This window comes from Oenanthe melanoleuca, chromosome 6 (assembly GCF_029582105.1).
Source record: "Oenanthe melanoleuca isolate GR-GAL-2019-014 chromosome 6, OMel1.0, whole genome shotgun sequence".
Lineage (NCBI taxonomy): Eukaryota > Metazoa > Chordata > Aves > Passeriformes > Muscicapidae > Oenanthe > Oenanthe melanoleuca.
In genome coordinates, this window is record NC_079340.1 from 33895133 (window position 1) to 33916920 (window position 21788).

General features: G+C 46.2%; 1 protein-coding gene across 1 annotated transcript in view; it reads left to right on the forward strand.

Moving 5' to 3' along the window:
- The window catches only part of GLRX3 (glutaredoxin 3), a 339780-nt gene that overhangs the window by 39640 nt on the left and 278352 nt on the right, over positions 1–21788 (forward strand). The gene's annotated exons all lie outside the window — the stretch shown is intronic.

Below are 21788 nucleotides of genomic sequence, written 5' to 3' on the forward strand. Positions count from 1 at the left end.
GCAGCCCCAATAACAGGATTGTTGGATTTGCTGTTTTGCAGGGTGACCCTGCTGGGAGGGGCTGAGGAGGGGTCTGACCCAAAACTGGGGAGCTGGGGATGCAAATATTTATATATAGATTTATATGGAGACAGGTTTCTGCAGCTTTAAGAGCTACAGAACTCCATGATTCTATGATTTGATGGATTTATGTGGAAATTTTGTACCTGCCTGGGAAGATGTGGGGTAGGAAACCCCTCTTTGGGCCAAAGCTGCTTTTGAGTGTTGGTCAAATCCATATCCAAGCATTTTCTCCTCTCAGACAACAATTTTCTAACGGCTGCTGTGACTTTTCTGGTGTGTGATGCCAAAATTTTGGCTTCTCCTTGCTGGTTTTGCCTTCTCCCATCAATAACAGCTCTTGGCAGAGCTTTAGAAACCTGACAAATTGTTGGCTATAAAACAGATTTGCCCACGGATGAAATATCTTTGTGGCCAAACCCTCCCTCCCATAAATCAGGAGCACCAGTGCTTGTTTAAGTGACCAGTTTTAGAGCTCACAGGGGGAAAATGAAGTCACTGACTGATGGCAAAGCACTTGTTCCTCTGCTTTTTATTCCAGGGATTCCATGTGGATAAGAGAGCCCCAAACACCCAGGAGCTCGTGACTGATGGGCTGGCAAGGCTCACTCAGGAGGGGAAAACTTGGGATAATTTCTGGGTGTTTGTAGGGAGCACTCGAGATGAGAGCAGTGACTACCTTGATGGATCCATTAAGGGCCAGGAATTTGGGTGGGCTGGGAAAAGGGGCTCCCAAACCAGTAAAAGGGGCTCCCAAACCAGTAAAAGGGGCTCCCAAACCAGTAGGAGCCTGGCTGGTTCTGGGAGCAGCTGCTGGAAGAGGAGAAAATTGAACAACCTCAGTGCTCCTCATCCTGGTAATTATCTTTGTTACTTTGGTTAATTATCTTTGTTACTTTGGTTAATTATCTTTGTTATTTAGGCTGGACCAGCTCTGGTCTCTGACCCTCTGAACAGAGCACAGCTGGAGTTGGAGGAGCAGGAATTTATGAAAAAAAGGAGAATATAGCTCCTGTGGCAGCAGCAAAGAAGTTCCCTGGCTCTTTGCACCATCAGCCATGACATTTTTAATGGAAATACACTCTACCTGGATTTTTTTTTTTTTTTTTTTGTGTGTGTGTTTTTCAGTGGGATTGAAAACAAATGAGTAGGAATTTGGGTTTTGTTTGGGGTTAGGCCCATCCCAGCCAGGGTTTGATCAGTGCCCAGCTCTGTGGGATTTCCCTGAGCTGATTCCAGTGCAGCAGCTCTGGCTGAGCTGGAGCATTTCTTGTGAAAAAACCACCTCAGCCTTGTGTTAAAGACCTCTGGCAGTGCAGCAGCCCCGAGGACCTTTGGTAATTTCCTTCAGTCATTCATTATTCACAGCTTTGCTCCAAGAGCTGCTGTTTCCTCTGTGGTTCTGGCACTTTTCCCCTCTCACCCCTGGAAATGGATCCCTGCTCCTGCCTGGGTGAAGGGCTCACTCCAGCAGGATTTTTTATCCTTTTTGGCTCCTTAATCTGTGATCAAAGTGCCCCTCTCACCCCTCTTTGATAAACCAAGTGCTCTGACCCCTGCAGATCTTGCTCTGTGTGCTGCTCTCAAATCCCTTAATCTGTTTTTGGAGCTTTTCCCTGGGCACTCTGCAGTTTGGAATTAGGGAGAGCTGCTCAGAGAAATCTTATAAAGGGTTGGGGTTTAATGCCTGAGAACTGTCCAGACCCTTCACTGTCCTCAGCCATGGGAGGTGAAGAATTGCTCATTCTGGTTTTCTCTTCTGGGCCTGGCACCCATTTGCTGAAGGGCTTTTCACCAAAATTTAAATCCTTTTACTGAGGACAGTGATTTTCTTGTAGCTCAGGCCCATGTTGGGCAGCTCACAGCCAATTTCAGTTTGGGTATCAAAAGGTTTTGGCACAAATTCATTTTATGTTTATAAGAAATATTTTTGTCGTTGTCTCAGCTGAAATCAGTTGCACATTTTGAATCTGTACATAATTTCCATGGAGATGGACAAATTTCTGGGAAGGCTCATCCCTGTCTGAGTGAGTCCAGAGGGTGGGAAGGGACCTCAGAGCCCCCCCAGTGCCTCCCCTGCCACCATCCAGGCTGTTCCTGTGAGGAATTTTCCTTCTCACCCAGAGTCTGAAGGTGCCCATGGTCTCCCAACTACAGCAGGAGTTTTATTCACTTGGGAAATGAAGGATGATCCCATAGGAAAGAGGAATTCCCTTTGGATGCCTGTGCTTGGCTCTGTATTTTCCTTTTTTCCTGGCTGTGTGACCCTTTTCCAGCTCTTTCCCCACAATGTCTTGGGTCAGGTGTCCAATTTTTGGTTTTCATTAAAAGCACTTTGCATTCCCAGGGAGGAAATCATGGAGTGCTGCAATTAAAGCCTGGCTCCAGACAAGTTCTTTGTGCAAAAATTGAGCATCTTGTGTAAAAATTAAATTGAGAGACTCGACAAACTGTACAGGAGGAGAAAAAAAAACAAAAATCAACTCAGGCTAACACTGGTCCTGCTGCTGTGTGCCTGGGCAATGCTGGGTTTGCCACAGAACATATCCTGTGCATAAATCCAGGGTAATTTAACAGGAAGGACTGAGGTTTCACAACAAGAGACAGGATTCTTCTCAGGCAGCTCATCCTTAAACTGGGGAGTTTTATCTGTTACAAGCTGCAAGTGGTGAGCATTAAAATACAACAATGAGGCACAGGCAAAATAATCCTGTTTGTGTTTCAATTGTGAGGGATCAGCTAAAGGCCACTTGGAAAACTTGAGATTTATCAAAAGCTGTTTCTAGACATGAAACCAATCCTCTGTGATTTGTTTGGCCTCAATCACTGAAGGTGCCAATTGTCTGAATGAGCACTCGGGGAGTTAATTTTGTGTTTAAGAGGAGAATTTTTTGCCAGAGCATCAATATTTAAGATTTATTTGTCATAAGAAGCAGAAATCCTGTGTTTTCAGTGGCTGCAGAAGGATTGATGGAGATCATTCCCACAATGATGCAGGAATGGTGTTTTTGTCGTGTTTGAATGAGACTTGCTGCAGTGGCACTCGGATCCTGGGAGCTGCAGGGACAGATATGAGAGCAATACACCATTGTTTGCTTGTTTTCCATTAAATAACTACTAGCAGGCACAGAAGGAGATTTACAGTAGTCAAATGAGATGTGCTGTAACTAGCATTGAATTAATTTTGCTGTAATGATGCTTTGCTGTGCTGTTTGCTCTGTGACATTCCCACAAAGCTGCTGCTCTTAACAAGGAATCCGAGTGCCCTACAGCTAATTCTGTAAATCCTCTGATTCCCTCATTAAGGCTCCTTTGAAATGTTTGCCTTCAACGTGACAAGTTCATCCAAGGGCTGGGGCACCTCTGTTGTGGGAGAATTGGGGTGGTTCAGCTGGAGGGGAGAAGCTCTGGGCTGATTTTGGCTTTTCAGCACCTGAAGGAGCCAAGGAGAAATGTGGAGAGGGGGCTGGGACAGGATGGGGGCAGGGATGGGTGGGATTTTGGGCAGGAATTGTTCCCTGTAGGGTGGGCAGGGGCTGGGATGGAATTCAATTGAAGTGCCATGCTCATTCCTTGGTTACCTTGAGCCCTCCAGGAAAGGGGAAGGGCTTAAAGCTGAGTGAGTTTAGATGGGATTTTGGGCAGGAATTGTTCCCTGTAGGGTGGGGATGGAATTCCCAGATTTGCTGTGGATCCCTGGCAGTGCCCAGGGTCAGGCTGGACATTGGGGTTGGACACTGGGATGGTGTCAGGGCTGGAACAAGGTGAATTCCAGCTCCCTTCCCACCCAAAGCAGGCTGTGATTGCAGGATAAAACAGCTGGTGAGGATAATGGTGCCAGACTCTCCCTTTTCCTCATGTGTGTCTCTCCCTAACTCAGCTTTTTCCTCGTGGGAAAAGGAGAATCTTCAAATTAGAGGAGATAAATTGCACACACACAAAGATATTTATTTATCTCTGCTGGGAATGGGATCATTTCCACCTGGAGTAGGTGTGGGAGGTTTTACTCTGCTCACACAGGGAGGGCTGGGAATGTGCCAGGCATGGAATCATTAAGGTTGGAAAAAACCTCCAGGAACATCCAAGTCCCCTTCCCAGCCCCCCTCCCCTTAAAAACCTGCTGGAATTTGACCATGGATGCTTCAGGATCAAACTTGGGAAAGTTTTTGGACCCTCAGGGACATGAGGTTGTCCCCAGGTAAGTGGCACCGAGCTGGGGATTGCCCAGGACAGGGCTGGGGAAAAAAAAAAACCAACCAAAAAACAGAATAAAAACTGGTTCTTGCTGCTTCCTGTTTTCAGTGCTTGAAGGAAAGGTGGTCAAGCAAAAGAATGGAGAAAACCCAGGGGTAGGGCCTCACCCCCTATTTAGAGAAGCAATTAGGCACCTGTCAGACAATTAGTGGGTAATGTGATTTCTGGATAATTGCAGAATAATTGCCCGTGTGCCAACGGTGGGCTGGGTTTCTTGTTGTTGTTAAAGCTATTGTCAGTTAATGTGCCTCTGATGTTTGGGCTGCAGCCACAAAACACACTTTAATATCCAATTAAAATGGATAAACAGGCGCTCATCCCAGGTAAGGTGCTCCTGGCAGTTAATGGAAGGTGAGCATAAAATCCAACATTTATTTTGGATACAAGTCTGTGACCAGGCAGGGTTTTGAGGCTGCCGAGGTGCCTGTTGCTCCCTCCACTCTTTGGGAAATTCGGGAGGAGTTAATTTGAGTTTTCTAAAGTCATATTTCAGAGGTTAAAATGGTTGGAAGTGTCCCAGGCCAGGTGGGACATGGGGGTTGGAGCAGCCTGGGTGGTGGAAGGGGTCCCTGCCATGTGGGGGGTTTAAATCCCTTTAAATCCCTTCCCACACGAACCATTCCTGTCATATATCCAAATACGAGGCAGTGATGGGAGCTGGGGATGGAAATCTGCCTCCCTAATTGCTGAAGTGATGGAATTCTGTGCTAACCCCTCGGGGAGGGCTGGAACAAGCCCCTGGTCCCCCTGTGCTCATCTCCTCCTCTGGCAAGTGCCTTTTGCAATCAGCCTAAATCACATCTCAGATCCCCTCTGCATTTTGCATTTTGTCCTGTCAGGTTTTTGCAGGGTTTGCTGTTAAGGGAAGTGTTTGATTTGATTTAAGCACGAGCTAAGATAAGCACATTGGAAGTGCAGCTATCGATGGCAGGGCTATAATTTACAAAATTGCAGCATTTTCTTTATTGGAGCTCTGAAAAATAAAGCAGCATCACAGCTGGTTGCTTAAGGTAAGTAGGCACAGAGTGATCAACTCAAATCACATAAACCCAACAGGAATTCTTTCCCATCCTCCTGTGCTGAGAGGGAAGAGCTGAACTTTCATTGCCATCAGATTTTTTTTTTTTTTTTTTTTTATTTCTGGTTTGAGCTGAACTCAAACAGTTCCAAATCACCAGAACTCTGCATCTGGAGGAAAAAAGGGCTTGTGTGTCCTGGTGGTTGTGGTGTGAGCACAGGAGATGTGAAATGAGAACACTGGTGGGGTTTTCTGCTTTGCCTTGCTGGGAATTGTCTGAACTTGGAACTTCTGCCTGCAGACACTTGGGATCGTTGTTGTTCATTTTGTGAAGCAGCTCAGGGTGTTTGTGATTCTCCATCTTCCTCCACCATGGAATGGTTTGGGCTGGGAGGGGACCCCAAATCCCACCCAGTGCCATCCCCATGGTCAGGGACACCTTCCCCTGTCCCAGGTGCTCCAACCTGGCCTTGGGCACAGCAAATCTGGGAATTCCATCCCCACCCTCCAGGGAACAACTCCTGCCCAAAATCCAGCTAAATTTCACTTTGTACCCATTCTCCTTGTCCCACCAGCTGCTGCTGGAGGTCCTGTGACCCCCCAGAGCTGGGAGGGCTCCACAGAACCTTCTCCAGTCCAGGTGAGCTCCCAAAGGGGAGGACCTGCACTTCTCTTGTCAACCTCACGGCCTCATTCATCCTTGCTCCAACATTTCCACCTCCTTCCCATCCTGGCATCCATCAGGACAGGACAAAACCATCATCCCTCGGTGAGACCTTCCCTCTCCTCCAAGCCATCAGCAAGTCACAGTTCTGCTGGTTTGGAGGAAGATTTGGTCAGGATTCTCCACGGGAGGCTCAGGTTGGATATTGGGAGGAGTTTTTTCACTGGAATTGTGGTGCCCAGGCAGGTTTGGAGAGCCCATCCCTGGGGGATTCACAGCCCTGGGGATGTGGCTCTGGGGACACGGGGCACTGCTGGCCTTGGCAGTGGTTGCACTCTGAAATCTTTAACAATTCCCTGATTCATAAGGGATCCCCAAACTTGTCCTGTCCTGCTCCCTGCCCATTTCTGTGGGAAATGCTCAATTTCCTCACCCAGTCTCCAAACCAAACCCTCGGATTCCCCGGCAAAGCAGAAACCCCAGATTTTGACAATCTATTTTTCTGCGGGCAGGAAATTATTTTTCAATGAATTTTCGCATAACTCCAAGTAATTGGAGGCTTAATATTTGCAATATTTTTACATTTGCTTTCTACAAGTATTTAAATATTTGCACATAAAATAAATTCTTTCACCACACTAATGAAAATCTAAGGACCCAATAGTCACATTCATTATTAGAGGCAGTAAATCACCTCTGGTGAGTTCAGTTTTACTTCCAATATAAATGCAGATTTATGAGCTTTCCTGTTGCATGATTTATTTGTGTGATTTTTTTTCTTTTTTTTTTCCCAGGAAGACTGTTCCCCTCTTCCTAAACATCCAATATACATGAAAAGGGATTTAAGTGCTGAGGATTTATTAAGAAAAAAAATAAGTGAAAATAAAAAGCCTGGTTGCTGTTCCTTCCACTGGACAGCTCAGGTAAGAATTTGAAGCTGATGTTTTGATGGGAATTTTGTGTGGGAGAAAATGGTGGCTTGTGGAATAAGATGAGGCATTTGTGTGTGTGCTGCTGCTTTTACTGCTGGGTTATTGACTTCAGAGTGTGTTTCCAGCAGTATTGAATTTGCAGCAGTAAAACACTTCACATTGCCGAACATTTGTGTTTAATAAATTGCTTTTTATGGAAGCAGGAGCCTGTATTTACCAATTGCTTTCTGGAACCTGTGGGATTTTTCATCATTCCGCTGAGAACTACCTGAAAACTTTTAGTTTCTGAGTGAGACCAGCCAGTCTCATTTGTTCTGAGGCTGAGGAGCGATGTGCAAGGGAAAATCTGTGCCACAGGAGCCTCTTAGGAAATATTAGAGGAGAGAAATACATTTATGGGGTTGGAAGGAGGGAGAGAACAGCGTTAACATCCAGCTGCTAATGGACTGTGTGGTGCCCACCACTTCCAGGAGTTCTTAATGGCCTTTGTGACTGAGAAAAGCAACATTCACTGAGGTTTAATAAATTTTTTAGCTTTCTAAGCGAGGCTGACAGCTCCAAAGAGCGACATTTTCACCAGCCCATTAATGCCTCCTGAATTTTCTACACTGCAGCCTTCTGCCTTCCAGTTGGAGCCTTTTCATCTGCACTAATTAAGCAGCATTTCCACCCAGTGTCTTTGATTTGCACCCCCAGACCTCTCCACTTCCATTTTTGTGCCGTTTTGTTCCCTTGAACGCCGCTGATGTCACGGGGCCGCCTGTTCCAGGGTATAAATTTTTCACCCAGTTCTACACCTTCATTTTTGGGAGGGGGGGAGGGAAAAAGGGGTGCATGAATACAAAATGACTCCTCTATTTTCACTTCAAAGCCTATTTGGGTCGCTTCAAAGGGTTCCCTCGCCAAAGAGAAATCAGGTTTTTTGCAAACACTTTTTAGAAAATGAAAGGCGAAAAAGCAACTTTGTTCTGAAAAAAAATTCCTCCTCGGACGAGCCGAGCGGTGCCGGGCAGAGGAGATTTCAGAGTGCTCAGAGCACTTCATCATCCTTGAGCTTTGACTGGCTGTGCTGGCTGCCTCCAGGCTCTTCATCTCTGGAACTACGTTTAAATTAAAAATAAGGCCAAACATTTTGCTCCCTGTTCAGCGTTCCGCCCGCCGTTGCAGCGGAAACTTGAATTTATCTGTGTGCCCTTGTGGGGTGTCTGGTTAAATGTCCCTCCCCGAGGGTCTCTCTAGGAGTGAGACCTCCCAAGAGAGGACATGCAGCTGGTCAGTCTGGCTTCTCTCAGAGTTCCCAGCAGGAAAGCTTCTCCAGATCACCTTGTGTTGTTGCAGAGCTGTTTATTTATCTTCTCTTCTGAAATGTTTCAGTCAGCCCGACACAGGTCTGGGCAGGCTGTGCCAAATCTTTTATCCCTAAAACTACCTAAACAATGTTTACAGACTCTTCCCAATGCCATGCAATCTCTTTACAATGTCCAGTTCTTCCCCCATCCAATCTGTGGTTCCCAGGATGCCTCCCCAACATGGATGACATGAAGAAGAAGGAAGAAGGAGCCCACCACACCCAGGTTCCTCTATCTCAACCACATGGCCCTTAATATAAACAATCCAAAAACCTACTTATTCCACATTCTAATATTCTAATTTACACTCTGCTAGCTCTCATGTTTTGTTATTCTTCCCTCAGTGTTGGCAAACTCTCCCAAGGAGCTAAATCCAGCCCCTGCAGCTCTTGGGCACCATTTGGGGGTCTCAGAGGGGTCTGCCATGGGGGTTTTTGCATCCCCAAAGGAGTCAGGGAGATACCCTGGACTCCCACAGTTAAACACCTGCAGGGGGCTTTGAGAGGCTTGGTTTGCTGTGATTCCATCCCTGTAATTCTGTTTAATGTGGTTTAATTCTTGCAGCAGAGCTCGGGTGGAGCGCGGCGTTACCTGCGCGTGTGCCTCACCTGAGCAGCCAGGTGACACCAGATGGTGAGACGAGGGGAGAAGGGCCTCAAAAGGCACTTCCTGCTAAATATTCCTCCTGTAAACGAGCTTTGAGCCAAGCAAGGAGGGAATTATTGATGGGAATCCCACTTTTCTCCTCCTTGCTGGCTCCAGGAGGTCGAGGCAGGAATCCCAGGGAGGAAGGAGCTGCTCTGTGGCTGCTGGGTTTGCTGAGAGAAACCCAGGGGAAAGAGAAAACAGCTGGAGATTTTAGCTGGGAAAAGTTCTGGGGGTTTTCAATTTTTTAAAATTATTTTTAAATTTTTGCTTTCTTGCTGCTTCCATTCAGAAATTTTGCTGATTTTCACTCTGAAATGGAACTGTTTTCACAGAATTGTTTTCACAGAATTGTTACAGAATCACCAGGTTGGAAGAGACCTCCAAGATCGAGACCAACCCAGCCCAACATCTCAACTAATCCACAGCACCAAGAGCCACATCCAGGCTTTTTTTAAACACATCCAGGATGGTGATTCCACCACCTCCCCAGGCAAAGCATTCCAATACTTTATTATTCTTTACATTAAAAAATTCTTCCTAATATCCAACCTGTATCTCCCTTGGCGCAGCTTTAGTTTTCCCTGCTAGCAATCAACGTTGCAAAAAATGGCTTTTAATTAATATTTTGTGTGTGTGTGTTTCCAAATGTAGGTGGTTCTGGATGATTTCAGGAGAGATGTTGATGTCTAGAAGTGAAATTTTGATCTCCTGACTTCCAGAACAGGGTGGTTTTCTTAAGAATGGTAAGTCCCTGAAATGCTTAAATATGGCTAAATTGAAAAAAAAGGTTCATTTGGATGGGATTTGGGCAGGAATTGTTCCCTGGGAGCTGGGATGGAATTCCCAGATGTGCTGTGGCTGCCCCTGGATCCCTGGCAGTGCCCAAGGCCAGGCTGGACACTGGGACAGTGGGAGGTGTCCCTGCCATGGCAGGGGTGGCACTGGGGGGGTTTGGGATCCCTTCCCATCCAAATCACTCCATGATTCTCTGTTTCTGCACTTCAGCAGATCAGACTAGGAAAATGAAATATATTTACTTTTGGATGCCACTCTCTGGTTGATTTCCAGCTGGACATTCTCTGGGACAGCTGGGTACCCAGAGCTCCAGACACAAACCAACTCTTCCTTGGAACAGGAACCCTTCCAGAGGTCAGAACAGGAGTAAAATTCCTCCAGGCTGCGTACATGGCATAAATTCAGCCCTCAAATATGAAACAAGTGGAGATTAGAAATATTGACCTTGGTAACCAGAAGCAGATTTTGCCTTCTGAGGTTTGAGTTTGTGAGTAGTCCAGAATTATTTTGGAAGAAGACAGATGGCTCTTGGACAAATTGTCCAAATTGTTATTGTTGATTGTTGTTGGATATTCTTCTTATTGTCCTCCCATTTACAATTCAAAAAATATATTTAGAAAAAAGCTTTTTCCTTTCTTCTTTTGGCTGACATTGACGTTTCCAGGGAAGGCGCCAAGAATTTGATTTGGGGTGGGATAAGACCCATTTTTACGGGAAGAAGAGCACACAGAAGTTGACATTCTGAATTCTCCTGAGCCGTGGCCCATCCCACAAGATCCTGGCTGTCTGGGAGAGGCACAGCTGAGCTGCCTGAGACAGAGCATTCACTTCCACCAGCTCAAACATTTCCTGCCCCGAGCTCTGTGCCTGTTTTCGGAATTTTTTGGAGGAGATTTATTCCTTGCATTCCTGATCCCTCCCCTTATATCCCAAGGACTCAGCACCTGAGGAAAGGAGCTGAGCCTGTCTGGGAGGGGAGCCCTGGGCTCTGGGGATGCTGCTGGAGGATCTGGCTCTGCTCCCCCAGCCCTTTTCCCCGAGATCCAGCAGCAGCTTGGCTGTAATTGCTCACTGCTCTCCATTAGTGCCTCTCCCTCCTGGCAGCTCTTTAATAGTTTACATCTCTCGGGGTTGGAAATTACTGTTTTAATTAAAACAATTTGTTTCAAATGGGGCTCCCAAATCCCCACATGATGTTTTAGGAGCCTTGGGCGAAGAGCTGGAAATGGAGAGCAGCAATTGTTGGGAGTGAGGCTGGAAGGAGGAACTGGGATTTTTGCATAATTTTTGAGGTCTGGACTGGCAGTGGGGGAGACAAAATTGTGTAGGACTGGGATTTTGTCTTCCAGACATTTAGAATTAACTCATCATGGGCGAGCCTTTGCTGAGCTTGGACAATGCTTGGGATTTTTGGGGTGTCCTGTGCAGGGTCAGGAGCTGGACTGGATCATCCCTGCAGGTCCCAGCTCCGGAGTTTCCATGACTCTGTCAGGTTAATTTAACCTTGTTTGTTTTGTGATTGAGAGAAGGGGAAGGGAAGGAGAGAGCCCCAAAAAAAGGGGACCTTGGGCACCTGAGTGCCACAAAAATGCACTTTGGGGATGGGATGGGAGATGGGAATGATGGGATAATGGGATGGGATGGGAGATGATGGGATATGGGATATGGGATAGTGGGATATGGGATGGGATGGGATAATGGGATATGGGATATGGGATGGTGGGATATGGGATATGGGATGGGATAATGGGATATGGGATGGGATAATGGGATATGGGATATGGGATGGGATAATAGGATGATGGGATGGGATAATGGGATGGGATGATGGGATGATGGGATATGGGATGATGGGAGCTGGGATGTGGGATGGGACAATGGGATGGGATGGGCAGCAGGCAGGAGTGGTGAGCACAGGGTGGGAGGTGAAGGTGGCAGTGCCAGCAGGAGAACTCCTGGAATACCCTGAGCTGGAATTGCCCCCATGGATCACAGAGTGCAGCTCCTGTGTGGATCAAGGGGATGCTCCCCTCTGCACCCTTGGAGAACCCCAAGGCTTTGGAGCTTTGCTCTTAGTTGCCAGGAATTTTATTTTTATTTTGAATAATATTTCAAAACATTCAACTTTGCTACTTTTACCATTTGTGTGTCACTGGCACAGGTGCCCAGAGCAGCTGTGGCTGCCCCTGGACCCCTGGCAGTGCCCAAGGGATGTTGGAGCACCCTGGAGTACTGGGGGGTGTCCCTGCCTCTGGAAGGGTGGGCTGGGATGGATTTTAATGGATTTTGATTTGAAACCATCTGGGATCTGCTTCCCCTGGAGCAATGCTATTGCCAGAGGGCACAAACCTCACAAGCCACGAGACTTTACTGTTCTTAATAATCAATTTTTTTTCCCCAACAAAAAATCAGTTTATTCCAGGGAACTCAGAGCTCCTGTAGGTGCTGCCTCTGCTCTTCCATGTTTTCCCTGTTCTTCCACTCCCTGCAGCCTTGAACAACCTCCCTTTCCTTCCTCCTGGAGATGGGAGCTCATTATGGGGATTTGTCAGACACTTGCAGCATTTATAGCAGGAACAAAACAAATGCACAGCATTTACATGGTTTCCTTGTTAGCTTTTTTTTTTTTTTTTTTTTTTTTTTTCCTGACAAGCAAATCTCAAATTCCAGTTGTTTTAAATGCAGCCTGGCTTCAGAACATATTGTAAATTATGATTTCCTTCATGTACTCGTTCTTCATTTTCCTCTCAGGTTCTGGAGGCAGCCTGGGAAAACACAACCTGGAGAATGAGTTGTTTAGGCTAGAGAATGGCTTTTGCCAGGATTTATGGTACCTTTATGGAGACACAAGGAATTCTTCTGACAATTTAAGTCCCTACACTGAAGTAAGTTGTTTTTTGTTGGTTTTTTTTTTTTTTTTTTTTTTCCCCAGTGCTGACAGTAATTTGGATAGAAAACACAGAGATTTTCAATTCTGCTGCACTGAACTTGTTGTGTGATGGGTTTTTGTGTCAGTAGTGAGAATAATATCCAAGGAAATTGTGGATATCCACCCCTGGCAGTGCCCAGGGCCAGGCTGGACACTGGGACAGTGGGAGGTGTCCCTGCCATGGCAGGGGGGGCACTGGGGGGATTTATGTCCATTCCAACCCAAACCATTCCATGGTTTTAGGATTCTAAGCACTCAATCCCAGTCCTGAGCAGTTTTATGGAATATTTGTCAAACTATAAACACATTTTTCCCTGAGGGTGTTTTAATTGGCTTTGAATTTTTGAGTGCTGATAAAAATTGAGATAAAATCAAATGTCAGAGGTGGAAGAGTTGCTGCAAATAATCAAACCAGGTCAGGGTATAGTTAGAAATTTAGGAAATTGGCCTGGAAGCCACAATCACATGGAAATTCCTCCAGTAATTTAAGATAGTTAATGGATCAGGACCCTCTGGAATGACACAGAGCTTGAGGAAGCACATGGATTTTCTCAGTGGACTCATAATAAAAGAAATATTTTTTTTAATTATCTTATGCAAAGGAGAAAACCAAACCAGGCTTTCTATGCAGCAGGAAATGTTTTGTGTTTCTCAGTGCTGGTTTCAGTAGAAAAACTTACTTTGAAGCTCTTGGAATTTAATTTCCATTGAAAAAAGCTGAAAAGAAGCTTTCTTCAGAGCAACAATCCAACAACAAACAAGCAGCAATCCTGTAAAATTAATGGGCTTAATTAAAATGTACATGGATTGGGGAAGGATCCACAAGCATAACTGAGATTTACTCTCTCATACCAGACTGAATAAATTTCCATGAATTTCCTGGGAGATTTTTAAGGCATTTTATGACCTTGTTTATAAAAGGAAACTTGGGATTTCAAACTTGATTAGTTTTAAGAAAATACTGGAAAGAGCATCTCCGAGTTTTTGGTAAACATTCCTTATTATCTTCAGGAGATTATTATATTTCTAAATAATTATAAGCAGAACTCAAAGATTTTGCATGTCTAATTCAACACAAAGTAATTTTTTTCAGTAATTTTTAGTAATTATTTGCAATTTATGGTTAATTGTTGTAGCTGGCTTTGGCTGAGTGCTCTCACTCGTGTCTGGTTGGTTTGAGCAGGGAAAAAAAAATTTCCTTTTTCATGGTTCCTTCCTGCCTGCAAAATGTCCTGGATGTGTGTGGGTGCACTCCCTGCAGCTGGGAATTTGTGGGAATTTGTGGGAATTTGTGGGAATTTCTGGGAATTTGGTGGTGCCAAATTGTGCTGGCTGCTTTTCCACCCCGAACTGGGGAATGGGGCTGTGGGTTTGCTGGAGCCAAGCAGAAACGTTGGTGCATTTCCATTTTTGTTGTGTTTTCTCTGTGGGGTTGGTCTGGGCGGTTTCCTGTGTTGTTTTCTTGCTGGGGCTTGGTTTGTGTTTTGCTGCTGAGCACAAACCCAGGAGGGAAGGCTGATCCTCAGCTGATGGATGTGACCTGGTCAAGGCATCCTGAAGGAGCTGAAACGCTGGGAAATCATCCATCAAAAGCTGCTGAACAGGCACTAGCTGAGTCTGGAGGTTGCTGGAGTCTGGGAAATTATTCCAGGGTAATCCAAGCAGGGGAAGCAGATCCAAACATGGCCAACTATTTAAAGAGGTAAAAAAATAAAATCCCAAACCATTGCCCTGCCCTACTGAAGTGTTCCCTGAGTTCTGGGGATAAAATTGGGGGGTTTTGCTTCTCAGCACTTCTCTTCTAGGATAAGATCTGTGGTTTTCCTGCTTTTCCCTTGCTTTCCAGGCTGAGTGATTATCTCTTTGTCCTGGCAGGTTATTCTGCAGTGAAGGAAGAGAAAATCTGCACAAAACCTGAGCCACAGGTGGGAGCTGGACAGGGGCACGAGCTGCCCCCGTGCTGACCCTGCCTGGGGAGATCCTGGGCTCAGCCCAGACAGGAGAAACTCCTGCTTTGTTTGGTGTCCTGGTTTGAGGACAGGTGTCTGCCAATACAGGCAGGAGCTTCTCTTGGAAATGGAGAATGTAAACCCCTCCCTCCAAATTATTGTAATTGTGAAATTAAGGGGCTCTCAGTCAAAAATATGGGAATTAGGAATAACAGTTCTTGACTAGGAAAATTAAAATAGCAATGCAGTATTACACAGAACAATCCCAGCCCTGCCAGAGTCAGAATCCAAGCTGACACCCGTCAGTCAGTCAGGGTGTTGGCACAGTCCCATTCAATGGTGGCTGCATCCTCCTGCAGGGGCAGATGTGGTTCAGCTGGAGCAGTGCTCCTGGAGAAGGTGCAGTTTCCTCTGAAGCTCCAGGGATGATGTGCAAAGGTCTGGTTTTCCTCTGGAATCCAGTGGGAAGAAGGTGCCTTGGTGTTCCAAATGTCAGTTTTTATCTGGGTAGGAAAGGCTTGGCTCCTCCCCTGGCTGGAGCATCTCCCATGGGATGATGGAATTTTATCAGTCATGCCCTGGGACTCACTGGCCATGAACAGGAGATATCTCCTGGAGGGAGGATGGGCTGTGGGAAGATAAAGATGATTGCCCAGCTGGTTTAAAGATGGCCCATGAGCAGATAATGTGTGCCAGGAGATCAGGGGCACTGCCCCAGCTGGGTTAACAGATGGGACAGAATTCACATTTCTGGAATACACAGAATTCACATTGCTGGAATACACAGAATTCACATTTCTGGCCACATCAACCCAACACATTTGGGAAGGAGAGGTTCAGTGTCCAGGGATTTGGAGCTTTCCTGCCCTCCCAGGGCCATCCCAGCCCTTCTCCCTGTGCTGTTCTGCAGCTGGCAGCTCCTGGGCACTGGGAGTAATTCCATTGGGATTAATTCCATTGGCAATAATTCCATCAGCAGTAATTCCATTGGGATTACTTCCATCAGCAATAATTCCATCAGCAATGATTCCTTGCCCTGGTCCTGCCTTTCCTCAGCTGATGGAACCCATGGAACCAAGAGCAGGGGAGGGGCAGCACCCCCTCCCCACAGGCTGAGGGTGTGGCCAGAGCCCTTTTTTGGGGAATCAAGGTGCTCAGTCCTGAGCATTGCTGTGCTGGCTGGAAAATCCCCCTGGCCAGGCTGCTGGGGAGGCTGCAGCTCCTCAGCCTGTTTCAATTCAAGAACACCAACAAAAAACCCCATTCTGGGTAATCTCAAACTATTTACTTTTCCAATTTGGCTACTGAACTGAAAAATCAATTGTTTCTACAGCTCTGCTGGAGATCCTGGGCTGAGTTCTGAGTTTGTCTGGCAGGCTTGGAGTGAAAACATTTCTGAGGCTGTGGAGTAAATCAGCTGCTGTTGTGTTTTCCAGGCTTTGGACCAAATTACCTTGTTTAGCCTGCCCTTGCTGGGATCAAATATCCCCAGAAAATGAGATTTGAATTCTGGGAACTGGAGTCCCTTCCAACCCAGCAGTTCTGCCATGAATTTTACAGCACCCAGCTCATGCAGAAATGCTTTATTGAGCCATCAGCCCTAGGGGCTGTCAGGATAAACCAGGACTTGTCCATGAAATGGTTCATAATAATGACTGTAAATAGCAATAAACTCCTCTGATGGGCATTTCTGAGCCCAGTTCCTGCAGGGGCAGTTCAGTGAGAGCACCTTGCTGCCAAGGTACAGACAGCAAACTGGGGGGATAAAATATCAGCCTGGGAGAGGAGAAATGCCAGGGGAGGAATTCTCTGAATGCTGAGGGGCTCTGGGAACCTCTGAGAGGGAAAGATTGTCATCTCTGGTTGTGGTTTTTTTTGTTTGTTTCTTTTTTTTTTTTTTTTTCTTTTTTCTTTTTTTTTTTTTTTTGTTTGGTTGGTTTTGTGTTTTTGTTTTTTTTTTTTTTTTTTTTGGTTTTGTTTTTTTGTTGTTGTTTTTTGTTTGGTGTTTTTGTTTTGTTTTGTTTTGTTTTGTTTTTTCCAGGTGTTCCTGTGTATTTGAAACATGGAAGTGGCAGGTTCTGAGCACTTCAGCATTTGCATTTACAGTCTCCAGAGGCTCTGAAGGTTAAAACAGCTTTACCACATTCCCAAGCCTTCCCCAGCAGCGACTCCCACCTTGTTTCCCCACCTTCCTGGGATTCCTGGGATCCCTTTTACCATTTTTATCTGGATTGTGCTTGAGGCTGAGTCTGGAGTCTGATTTTCCAAGTCAGGAGTGTGATGAGGAAGAAACTTATGGAGAGCGAGGAAATTCAGAGAACAATATTTCCACAGTATCAGCAGGCCCTGGCTTGGTTCATTGAAGACAAAGTCACTTCATTTGCAGTTATTTCTGCCTGGTTTCCAGCCTGTCTGCTCAGCCTGGGTGCAACACCTGATTTATTGCAGCCTCCTCAGAGTGGTGAGGAGCTCCTGGGCAGTTTGTCAGAGTTCAGCTGCAGTTCCTCATTGCCAGTGGTGTTATCTGTAAGGAATAAATTATGGAAAAGGGGAAGGCAGAGAGGAGGAAAGGGGAAAAGTGGAGATGTGAAGCAGCTTTGCCATGACAAACAGCCCCTGGTGGCAGATAAAGGAGGAGAAAGGGAGGTGTGGGGGATCGGGGAATTGCAGAGGATTGCAGAACTGATCCCAAAACTCGGGATTGAGGGACACGCCTCGTCCTGAGCTGCTGTTTGCCCTCCCCACACAGAGGATGAGTGAAGGAAGATGGAAGGAGTGTCGTTGGTACAAAGCCTTCCCAGGAGCTGTGAGCTGTGGGAGTTTTGATGAATGGATGTTAATTGATGATCCCAGCTGCCTTTAGCCCCCATCAATAACGAAAATGGAGACAAAAGAGAGACAAATACAGATGTCCTTCTCCTGCCCAGCCATCCTGGCAGGGAATTCCTGATGGGCAGAAAATGCCAATAATCCAAAAAATACCCCAAAACCTCCCACAAGGTCACAGCTCTCCCGGGTTCCCCTGGCTCTGATCTGCAGGAACCAACCCTGGCTGTTCAGAGGCTCTGAGGGTTAAAATAACTTTAAACATTCCCAAGCCTTCCCCAGGAGGGACTGCTGCCTTCTTTCCCCAAGGACACAAGGATTCCTGGGGGTTCTTTTTGGGGGGATTCTTTTTGGGGATTGTTCCTGGTGTTCTTGGGATTGTTCCTTGGATTCTTGGGATACCTTTTACCATTTTTATCTGGGTTTTGCTTGAAGCTGAGTCTGGATTCACTTTTCCAAGTGAAAATCTGGGACATGGGTCCAGTGACTGGGAATGGGGAGAGAGATGAAGGGAACAGTGTTTGTGCAGGGAGAGAAATGGGGTGAAACAAAGATTCCCATTGGAATTTGGGTGGGAAAACGTGCATTTCTCCTTTTCCTCCCTGCTGGGACTCCCCACGGAGCTTCCTGTGCTGGAAAAGGAGCAAAGACCATTTTTGTTCAGCTGGAAAATACATTCCCAGCACTGCAGGTGGGGTTTGGGGGGTCCCTGCCCCATCGGATCCCTGCCCTGCTGGCAGCATCCTCCCCATCCCATCAGGACTGGCCCAATTGCCAGGAAAACAAAGACAAATTTGAGCATGGCAGGCTGGAATGATGCTTCCCACTGCTAAATAATATTAAAACAAAGGAAAAAAAAGCTCAGAAAAGAGAGAAGTGATTCTGCCCGAAGGCACCTCAGAACAATAGACTTGGTAAATGACTCCAGACCTCAAGCTGTCCCATCTTCCCAGCCCACGGGGATTTGTTTCCCTTAAAAGCAATTAAAAGCTCCACAGCAGCTGTGGTAGACTCTGATTTGTATTCTGCAAAGTTTGCTCCGGTTTAGGTTTTTTTTCTAAGGCTGCCTTCATTCCCTTTTCCCGCTTCTCCTGCTCTCCAGGTGCTCAGGAGTGGTTGGGATTGGAGGTGGCAGCTGCAGGCACCAAGGGATTTTCACTCATTCCTTCTCAGTCACCCAGTGCCTGAACTTCTGGGCAGTTCCCAAGCTCAAAATCGATCCCCGCAGTGGAAACTTCTGCACAGGCTTGGAAATGGGAGGGAATTTTGGAAAAGTAGAATTGTGTCCCTGTGCCAGGTGAGCCCCACAGCACAGCAGCACCTGGAGCTGCTGCAGCCCCGAGGAGGCACCAGATGCTCAGAGATGGAGCAGCTCTGCTGGGACAGCTGGGACTGTTCACCTGGGACTGTTCACCTGGGACTGTTCACCTGGGACTGTTCACCTGGGATTGCTCACCTGGGACTGCTCACCTGGGACTGCTCACCTGGGATTGTTCACCTGGGACTGTTCACCTGGGATTGCTCACCTGGGACTGCTCACCTGGGACTGCTCACCTGGGATTGTTCACCTGGGACTGTTCACCTGGGATTGCTCACCTGGGACTGTTCACCTGGGACTGTTCACCTGGGATTGCTCACCTGGGATTGCTCACCTGGGACTGTTCACCTGGGATTGTTCACCTGGGATTGCTCACCTGGGACTGTTCACCTGGGATTGCTCACCTGGGACTGTTCACCTGGGATTGTTCACCTGGGATTGTTCACCTGGGACTGTTCACCTGGGATTTCTCACCTGGGATTGTTCACCTGGGATTTCTCACCTGGGATTTCTCACCTGGGACTGTTCACCTGGGATTGTTCACCTGGGATTGTTCACCTGGGATTGTTCACCTGGGCAGGAGAGGTTTGGGGTGACCTCACTGTGGCCTCACAGCACCTGAAGGAGCCCCAGGAAATATGGAGAGGGATTGGTGAGAATGTAAGAACTGGACACTGGTTTAATGTGAATTAAGCAAATGCTGCTTTATTTATTTTTTGTTGGAAAAGATGGAACAGAGGAGTCTTGCAAATATGAATGCCCAGAGTCTGAAACCATGAACGAGATTGGAATGAAAGCCACGTTTGAGATGCCAAGCCTCAGTTACTGAATTGCCATGAAACAGTGGGATGGCCCTGAAGGTAATTAATCCCCTCTTGATAGAACAATGCCCTCGGCCAGAGAGCAACTCCAAAGGGCACAAAGGACTTGCCAGGGTCCAAAGATCAGATCTTAGAGTTTAAAATGGAACACACTGTGCTAATATAAGGATTCCTATAGGCTGTGTGTAAATGCTGTAGAATTTGTATCTTGTGTTAGATTGGTTAGTGGAAATTAGAATATTCATCATGGAAGAAGATTTATTGTATTGCAAACTGGAAATCGCTCTCTTACTCCTCTTCCTCTCTTCTCCCTCTTCTCCCTCTCTCTCCTTTATCTCTCTCTCCTGCTCTGGGCTGTGCAGCCCCTATCAGGCTCTTTTATAACAAACTGCCACTGCAACCTTCAGCTTCAACAGAGCTCTTGAGTTTTGTCCCCACCGTCCAGCCCGACACAAAGACTCCAAACACTCCCACAATTTTTTTTAAGCTTTAACATACAATTTTTTTTACCCTAACACACCATCATGTAACTTGTCCTTGGTAAAAGCCTCCTGCACGAGGCAAACATGGGCTTTTCTATTTTTATTGGCATTCACCATCACATTCAGCTCTTCTTGTTCCACCCCTTGTTTTCTCATTAAACAACTGCTGTCTTTCTTTTTATCTTTCTTTCAAGGTGACTTCAAGGGCAAAGCTACATGGCTCAGGAAAGTGTTCATCTCTCTGTCTTGTTCCTTTCCTGCATGTCCATTTTCCTCTAAAAACATTCCCACAGACAGGGCACAGGGAGTGGCTCCCACTGCCAGGGCTGGGTGGGATTGGGCAGGAATTGTTCCCTGGGAGCTGGGATGGAATTCCCAGGTTTGCTGTGGAAACTGCTGCACCCCAGCCCTGCTCCATGTGCAAGTGAGGCAGGAATTTCATTCAAAATTTGGTATCAGAGCAAGAAAGACAAGTTATCCATGAAATTCCAACCCAATGATGTCACATGGGGATAAAAAGGTGGAAAAGGAAAAATCTCTTTTTTTTTTTTTTTTTTTTTTTTTTTTTTTTGGGGATTGTTTTGGATTTTAGAAATTCTTTTTTTAGGAATGTGAAGTCATTACTTTGGTGCATCAGCCCAGCTCAGAGACAAGTGCAAGACAGCAGGTTTGCAGTGCTGCTCCAGGACACTGAGCCTCTGAAAGGCTGCTAAAAGAAAAAACAGATTTGTTTCATCCAGGAAGGGAAATCCAGGCAGGTGCTGGGAGCTGCTGTGATCCAAAATCCCCTTTTCCCACCCAGAACCCCAGAATCACCTCCTGAGCTGGGAACAATCCCCTAAAGCAGCAACTCCTCACATTTGGGGAAATGAAAATCTGGCTACACCGACTTAAGGCAATTCACAGTTGTTAAATTTAATTTCCCATCAATAAATATAATTACCTAATTCAATTTCTGCCTCTTAATAAAAATGGTTTCCAATGTCGTTAGAGCCTCAATCCCCAATATCTGAGACTGCTCAGGATTATGGGCTGTGTAAATACAATTTCTGCAAGCAGATGGATTTTCCATGCAGATGGAGAAACACAAATTGGAATCAGTGGCTCTGGCAGCTTCCAGCACCTTCAACCTGAAAAAAAAGAGAAACAATAAAATTACAGAGGTTTTTTCTTTATCACCCTGAGGAAGGAAAAGCTGTGCTTGTACATTCTTTAATTTGACCAGGCTTAAAGATGTTCCTTTTCAGGAATTTAATTAGCTCAAATATATCCCCAGCAGAAAAATTAGGAGTGTCCTCGAGGTTTATTTGGCACTCTGCAAACACTGGAGTTCCCTCTTGAAATAATTTTAGTGAAGCCACTTGACCAGAGCTCTGACAGGCAGGAGAGGATTTCTCCTCACAGATCTGTGTCAAAATGTGATTATGAGAAAAGGCCTGGGGGGGTTGGGTTGGGCATCAGGGAGAGTTTCCTCATGGAAGGGTTGGCAGGGACTCAGCTGCCCACAAAAATGAGGAAAAAAAAGGAAATTTTCCTGCTGTGCTGGAGCCAAGGTCCTGCCTGCACATCTGGGGTGTCTCCCTCAATATCCAAAGCTGGAGTGAATTTTGGGAGCTGGGATTCTGTGTTTTGGGTTTGTGGTCCCAAACTCCAGCTCTGAGGTTGACTTTTCCTATTCCTCATAATAGGAGGAGTTCCTCATAAAAACTGAATTTTGCATCATTGTCCAGCAGCTCCATCCTG